The sequence below is a fragment of the Saccopteryx bilineata genome, chromosome 8, assembly GCF_036850765.1.
Source record: "Saccopteryx bilineata isolate mSacBil1 chromosome 8, mSacBil1_pri_phased_curated, whole genome shotgun sequence".
Lineage (NCBI taxonomy): Eukaryota > Metazoa > Chordata > Mammalia > Chiroptera > Emballonuridae > Saccopteryx > Saccopteryx bilineata.
The window spans coordinates 56125892-56133812 of NC_089497.1; the positions used below are offsets into that span (position 1 = coordinate 56125892).

At 46.0% G+C, this 7921-nt stretch overlaps 1 non-coding gene across 1 annotated transcript; it reads right to left on the bottom strand.

The window, feature by feature from the left end:
* Nucleotides 1–6834: 6834 nt before the first annotated feature.
* TRNAA-AGC (transfer RNA alanine (anticodon AGC)) lies at nucleotides 6835–6910 on the bottom strand. Its single transcript has one exon. It is a non-coding gene; the product is annotated as a tRNA-Ala (tRNA).
* Between the last annotated feature and the right edge of the window lie 1011 nt (nucleotides 6911–7921).

Here is a 7921-nt window from a genome sequence, read left to right on the forward strand (position 1 = left end):
TTTCCAGAATTCTGTGATGTGTATGTATGCATAGAAAATGGTCAAGAGTCCTGGCTAGTGACTCAGTGGATAGAGCATTGGCCTGGCATATGGACGTTCCAGGTTTGAGTCCCAGTTAGGCCACACAGAAGTGACCATCTGCTTTTCCTCGCCTCCCTCTCCCCTTTTTCTTCCTCTTCCCCTCCCACAGTCAGTTGCTTGATTGGTTCAAGTGTGGCCCCAGGCACTGAGGATAGCTCAGTTGATCCAAGCACGTCAGCCTCAGGCACTAAAAATAGCTTGGTACTCGAGCATCAGCCTCAGACAGATGTTGTTGGGTGGATCCTGGACTGGGTGCATGCAGGAGTCTGCCTCATTATCTTCCCTCCTCTCACTTAAGAAAGAAAGAAGAAAGAAAGAAAGAAAGAAAGAAAGAAAGAGAGAGAGAGAAAGAAAGAGAGAGAGAGAGAAAGAGAAAATGGTCAAGAGGAAGAAACATAACACTAACAGGTAATAAGTAATAAGGGAAACTGTAAGCGAGGAATATATTTGAACTCTGCACTATCTTCCAAGTGTTTCTATAACTCTAACGCTGTTCTAAGATATAAAGTCTATTTAAAAAGATAGGGAAAACAATGACATAGAAAGTGAGTTGTTTAAAGTCCAGAAGTTGCTCCCTTTCCAGTGCTGCACACAGATGCAAGCTTTCCTGGGTCCAGCGTGCCTCTCCACACAGCTTCAGGTTGGAGGAGTGCAATAGCCCTAACCCTCCCAACTCCTTGTGGCCCCACTCTGCCAAGCTCCTACCCTGTGGCGTAATCAGCTAGCTGCGGCCAACCCAGGCCCACATAACAGACTTTCTTGGAAGGTTCTAGAGGAGGTCTCCACAGATTCAGGGTGTGTAAGAAACACACAGTGAGAGACCAAGTATGTAGCCTTGGGGCAAGAACCATTTCTCCCTATGCTTCCTGACTGGTGGCACTCTTTCTGTGCAGAGCCCTCCCCTTACACAGCCAAACCTTAATCTGGGTGGTGGTGTTTTTGTGACAGACAAAGAGAGAGGGACAGATAGGGACAGACAGAAAGAAAGGGAGAGAGATGAGAAGCATCAATTCTTTGTTGCGAATTCTTAGTTGTTCGTTGATTGCTTGTTCATTGATTGCTTTCTCATATGTGCCTTGATGGGGGGGGTAGAGGGGGAGCTACAGCAGAGTGAGTGACCCCTTGCTCAAGCCAGAGACCTTGGGCTTAAGCCAGAGACCTTGGGCTCAAGCCAACAACCTTGAATTCAAGCCATCAACCTTTGGGCTCAAGCTAGAGACCATGGGGTCATGTCTATGATCCCACACTCAATCCAGTGAGCATGTGCTTGAGCTGGTGAGCCCGCACTCAAGCCGGCGACCTCGGAGTTTCGGACATGGGTCCTCCATATCCCAGTCTTATACTTTATCCACTGCACCACCACTTAGTCAGGCTTAATCTGTTTTAATCTGATGAATTCTACTGGCCCTACCCTGACAATTCACTGAGACCCCACCATACCACAAAGGTCCATAGACCCCAGGTGAGTGCTGGCCTAGCTTAGTGGCCTTAGACCCAATACTGGTCCTGAGCTTGAATCTGAATCAACCTAGTGAACACCACTTGCCCTACCTGGTGACTCAGAACCTTCCTCAAACACCTTGCGTACCCCCAGAGGCTCTTTCTGTGGTTGAGCTTAACAGGCAGCCAGCAGGTAAAGGAGGATCTCGAGGTGCCTTGGGTCTTTCTTCTGACCTGCCCCAGGTTGGTACTGGTAGAAACCACTTTAGTAGCCAGTGTGGCCCATGCTACATGCACCCAGACCCAGCAAAGGTAGCCACCAATCATGCATTACTTTGTAGCTTCTTTTTTTTTTAAATAGATTTTATTCATTTATTTTATAGAGGGGGAAAGAGAGAGAGAGAGTGAGAGAGAGAGAAGAGGGAGGAGCAGGAAGCATCAACTCCCACATGTGCCTTAACCAGGCAAGCCCAGGGTTTTGAACCGGCGACCTCAGTGTTCCAGGTCGACGCTATATCCACTGCACCACCACAGGTCAGGCTACTTTGTAGCTTCTAACAGGCAGTTAGGGCTGGTCACAGGAAGCATCTGACACTGACCAGCACTGGAGTCCCTCCCAAGAGGCTTGGAACGAACATACCCACTAGCTGGCTTCAGACCATACTAGGCCATGACTCAGTTAGCTCTACAAATAGCACACACAAAGGGAGATTTCAGTAGGCACCAGACCTTGTTGGAGTAAATTTCGCTTCAGAGTTAATCCCTGCACTGCCACTCATACACTATGGTCAGATCAATGCTCATAGTCAGCCTGCCTGAGGGCCAACTCCATCCACAGATGAGCCAACAACAATCAAGACTAAATTCCAGCAGAAGGGCTCACATAACCCACACAAGAAACATTGCTGGAGCTACTGGCTCAGGTGATCAGGGAGACAGCGTCACTGGAGTCCCACAGGACACCTGTTACATAAACCTACCAAGACTGGGAGAAATAGCAGATCTACCAGATACAGAGAAACAAATACAGAGAAGCATCTAAAATGGGGACACAAAGAAACATGCCCCAAATGAAAGAATAGAAGAAATTCCCAGAAAAAGAACTAAATAAAATGGAGGCAATCTACCAGATGCAGAGTTCAAAACAATGGTTGAAAGAATGCTCAAGGAACTTGTGCAAACTTCTACAAAAAGATTACAAACATAGCCTGACCTGTGGTGGCGCAGTGGATAAAGTGTCGACCTGGAAGTGCTGAGGTCGCCGGTTCGAAACCCTGGGCTTGCCTGGTCAAGGCACATATGAGAGTTGATGCTTCCAGCTCCTCCCTCCTCTCTCTCTCCTCTCTCTCTCTCTGTCTTCCTCTCCCTCTCTCTCTCCTCTCTAAAATGAATAAATAAAATAAAAATAAAAAATAAAAAGATTACAAACATAAAAAAAGAATACAGAAACCATAAAAAAAGGACCAATCAGGCCTGATCAGGTGGTGGTGCAGTGGATAGAGCATCGGACTGGGATGCGGAGGACCCAGGTTCGAGACCCCGAGGTCACCAGCTTGAGCGCGGGCTCATCTGGCTTCAGCAAAAAGCTCACCAGCTTAGACTCAAAGTCGCTGGCTGGAGCAAGGGGTTACTCGGCCTGCTGAAGGCCCGCGGTCAAGGCACATATGAGAGAGCAATCAATGAACAACTAAGGTATCTCAACAAAAAACTGATAATTGATGCTTCTCATCTCTCTCTGTTCCTGACTGTCTAATCCCTCTCTCTGATTCTCTCTCTGTCCTTGTAAAAAAAAAAAAAAAAAAAGAACCAGTCATATATAAAGAATATAACTTTTGTAATTGATTTGGTGTTCCACTTATTTATGCATTTATTGGTTGATTCTTGTATGGACCCTGATTGGGGATTGAACCCACAACCTTGACATATTGGGACAATGCTCTAACCAACTGAGTTACTTGGCCAGGGCTAATAATACAATATTTGAAACAAAGAATGAACTAAAAGAAATAAAAAGCAGGCTAGATGAAGCAGACAATTGAACTGGAGTTTTGAAAGGCAAGATAGCAGAAAATACCCAATCAGAGCAACAAAAAGAATAAAGGACTCATTAAAAAAATAAAATAAGGATAGTTTAAGGGACCTCTGGGACAACATCAAACATAACAACATCTACAACATAGAAGTGCCAGAATAAGAAGAAAGAGAGCAAGGGACTGACTACCTGTTTGAAGAAATAATGACTGAAAACTTTCCTAACTTGGTGAAAGAAAAAGACACATAAGTCTAGCCTAACCTGTGGTGGCACAGTAGATAAAGTGTCAACCTGGAATGCTAAGGTCACCAGTTCAAGGCCCCAGCTTGCCCAGTAAAGGCACATGTGAGAAGCAACTACAAGTTGATGCTTCCTGCTCCTCCCCCAATACCCTCCTCCCATTGCCTTTCTCTCTCTCTCTCCTTTCTCTAAAAGTTAATAAATAAAATCTTTTTGAAAAAGACATATACAAACTGACCAGCTGGTGGCACAGTGAATAGAGTGTCAACCTGGGACGCTGAAGACCCAGGTTCTAAACCCCAAGGTTGAAGCTTGAGTGCAGGCTCACCAGCTTGAGCATGGGGTTGCTGGCTTGAGCAAGGGGTCACTCACTCTGCTGCAGCCCCCCAGTCAAGGTACATATAAGAAAGCAATCAATGAACAACTAAGATGCTGCAACAAAGAATTGATAATTCTTATCTCTCTCCCTTCCTGTCTGTCTGTCCTTATCTGTCCCTCTCTTTGACTATTTCTCTGTCTCTGTAAAAAAAAAAAAAAGAATAAACTCAGAATAGGTTACTTAAAGGTAAGACATAATAACATTGGCCCTGGCCAGTTGGCTCAGTGGTAGAGCGTCGGCCTGGCGTGCAGGAGTCCCGGGTTTGATTCCCAGCCAGGGCACACAGGAGAAGTGACTATCTGCTTCTCCACCCCTCCCCCTCTCCTTCCTCTCTGTCTCTCTCTTCCCCTCCCGCAGCCAAAGCTCCATTGGAGCAAAGATGGCCCGGGTGCTGAGGATGGCTCTGTGGCCTCTGCCTCAGGTGCTAGAATGGCTCTGGTCGCAACAGAGCGATGCCCCAGATGGGCAGAGCATCGCCCCCTGGTGGGCATGCCAGGTGGATCCCAGTAGGGCGCATGCGGGAGTCTGTCTGACTGCCTCCCCATTTCCAACTTCAGAAAAATACAAAAAAAAAAGACACAATACCATAAAAAATCCTATAAGAAAACATTGGCAGTAAAATTTTTTATATTTCTCTTAGCAATACTTTTTCTGATATATGTCCTCAGGCAAGGGAAATAAAAATAAAATAAACAAATGGGACTGTACTAAAAAGTTTTTTGTGTTTTTTTGTTGTTTTTTTACAGAGACAGAGAGAGTCAAAGAGAGGGATAGATAGGGACAGACAGACAGGAACAGAGAGAGATGAGAAGCATCAATCATCAATTTTTTGTTGTGACACCTTAGTTGTTCATTGATTGCTTTCTCATATGTGCCCTGACGGGGGGGGGCTACAGCAGACCGAGTAACCCTTGCTCCAGCCAGCAACCTTGGGTCCAAGCTGGTGAGCTTTGCTCAAACCAGATGAGCCCACGCTCAAGCTGGAGACCTCGGGGTCTCAAACCTGGGTCCTCTGCATCCCAGTCCGATGCTCTATCCACTGTGCCACTGCCTGGTCAGGCACAAACTAAAAAGTTTTTGCACGGCAAAGGAAACCATCAACAAAATAAAAAGATAACCCGCTAAATGGAAGAACATATTTGCTAGAATTGTGACCCTGAAACCTGTATAATTTTGTTACTCAGTGTCACCCAATAAATTCAATAAAAAGGAAAAATAGAATATATTCACCAATGTTACATTCATTAAGGAGTTAATATCCAAAATTTATAACAAACTGATACCACTCAACACCAAAAAACCCCCAATAATCCAATTTAAAAATGGGCAGAGAGCCTGACCAGGCGGTGGCACAACTGGTTTGAGCAAAAGCTCACCAGCTGGGACCCAAGGTTGCTGGCTTGAGCAAGTGGTTACTCCGTCGGCTGAAGGCCCGTGATCAAGGCACATATGAGAAAGCAATCAATGAACAACTAAGGTGTAGCAACGGCAACAAAAAACCGATTTATGCTTTTCATCTCTCTCTGTTCCTGTCTGTCTGTCCCTATCTATCCCTCTCTCTGACTCTCTCTCTGTCTCTGTAAAAAAAAAAGAAAATGGGCAGAGGACCTGAATAGACACTTCTCCAAAGAGGACATACAAACAGCCAATAGACATATGAAAACATGCTCAACATCACTAGCTATTAGAGAAATTCAAATTAAAACAATAAAAAAAATATCACCTCACACCTATCAGAATAGCTATCATCAATAAATCAACAAACAAATGTTGGCGAGGATGTGGAGAAAACCTTATGCACAGTTGGTGGGCACGTAGATTGGTGCAGCCACTGTGGAAAACGGTATGGAGGATCCTCAAAAAAATAAAATCATAAAGAACTGCCTTATGACCTAGTGATTCTAGTTCTAGAAATATATACAAAGCTAGTCTGTCTGTGGAGTAACCCATTCTCTGTCTTACTCCTTCACTAATAAACTCACTTTCACTTTAAACACACACACACACACACAAAAAGAAACTCAAAACACTAATTCAAATAAATATATGCACCCCTACGTTAACTGCAGTATTATTTACAATAGCCAAAGATATGGGAGCAGCCCAAGTGCCCATCAGTAGATGAGTGGGTAAATAAAGCTGTGGTACATATATACAATGGAATATAACTTGGTCATAAAAAGAATGAAATCTTCCCATTTGTGATAGCATGGATAGACCTAGAGCAGGGGTCGGGAACCTTTTTGGCTGATGGAGCCATGAACGCCACATATTTTAAAATGTAATTCCATGGGTGCCATACAACGACCCATGTATGTTATGCATTATCCAATAAAAAATTTTTTTTTCTTTTTTTTTTTTTCTGAAGCTGGAAACAGGGAGAGACAGTCAGACAGACTCCCGCATGCGCCCGACCGGGATCCACCCGGCACGCCCACCAGGGGCGACGCTCTGCCCACCAGGGGGCGATGCTCTGCCCATCCTGGGCGTCGCCATGTTGCGACCAGAGCCACTCTAGCGCCTGGGGCAGAGGCCACAGAGCCATCCCCAGCGCCCGGGCCATCTCTGCTCCAATGGAGCCTTGGCTGCGGGAGGGGAAGAGAGAGACAGAGAGGGAAAGCGCGGCGGAGCGGTGGAGAAGCAAATGGGCGCTTCTCCTGTGTGCCCTGGCCGGGAATCGAACCCGGGTCTTCCGCATGCTAGGCCGACGCTCTACCGCTGAGCCAACCGGCCAGGGCTATCCAATAAAAATTTGATGTTGTCCTGGAGGACAGCTTTGATTGGATCCAGCCACTTGCAACAATGAACATGAGCAGTAGGAAATAAATGGATTGTAATACATGAGAAGGTTTTATATTTTTAACGTTAGTATTTTTTTCATTAAAGATTTGTCTGCGAGCCAGATGCAGCCATCAAAAGATCCACATCTGGCTCGCGAGCCATAAGTTCCCAACTCCTGACCTAGAGAATATTATGCCAAGTGAAATAAGTCAGAGAAAGTCAAATATGTAATTTCACTTATTGTGGAAGCTAAAAAGCAAAATAAACAAACAATCAAAACAGAAACATACTCGTGGATACAGAGATAAGATAGATGGTTGTCAGAAGGGAGGAATATTGGGAGCTCGATGAAAAAGGTGAAAGGATGAAGAAGGACAGATTGGTAGTTACAAAATAGTCATGGGGAGGTAATGTACAGCATAGGGGACGAAGTCAGTAATATTGTAGTAACTGTGTACTATGCCAGGTGGCTACTTGAAATATCAGGATGACCACTTTGAAAAGTATATGATTGTCTAACTACTATGCGGTACACCTGAAACTAATACAAAATAATACTGAATGTAAATCGTAATTTAAAAAAATTTCATGCCCTGGCCGGTTGGCTCAGCGGTAGAGCGTCGGCCTAGCGTGCGGAGGACCCGGGTTCGATTCCCGGCCAGGGCACACAGGAGAAGCGCCCATTTGCTTCTCCACCCCTCCGCCGCGCTTTCCCTCTCTGTCTCTCTCTTCCCCTCCCGCAGCCAAGGCTCCATTGGAGCAAAGATGGCCCGGGCGCTGGGGATGGCTCTGTGGCCTCTGCCCCAGGCGCTAGAGTGGCTCTGGCCGCAACATGGCGACGCCCAGGATGGGCAGAGCGTCGCCTCCTGGTGGGCAGAGCGTCGCCCCTGGTGGGCGTGCCGGGTGGATCCCGGTCGGGCGCATGCGGGAGTCTGTCTGACTGTCTCTCCCTGTTTCCAGCTTCAGAA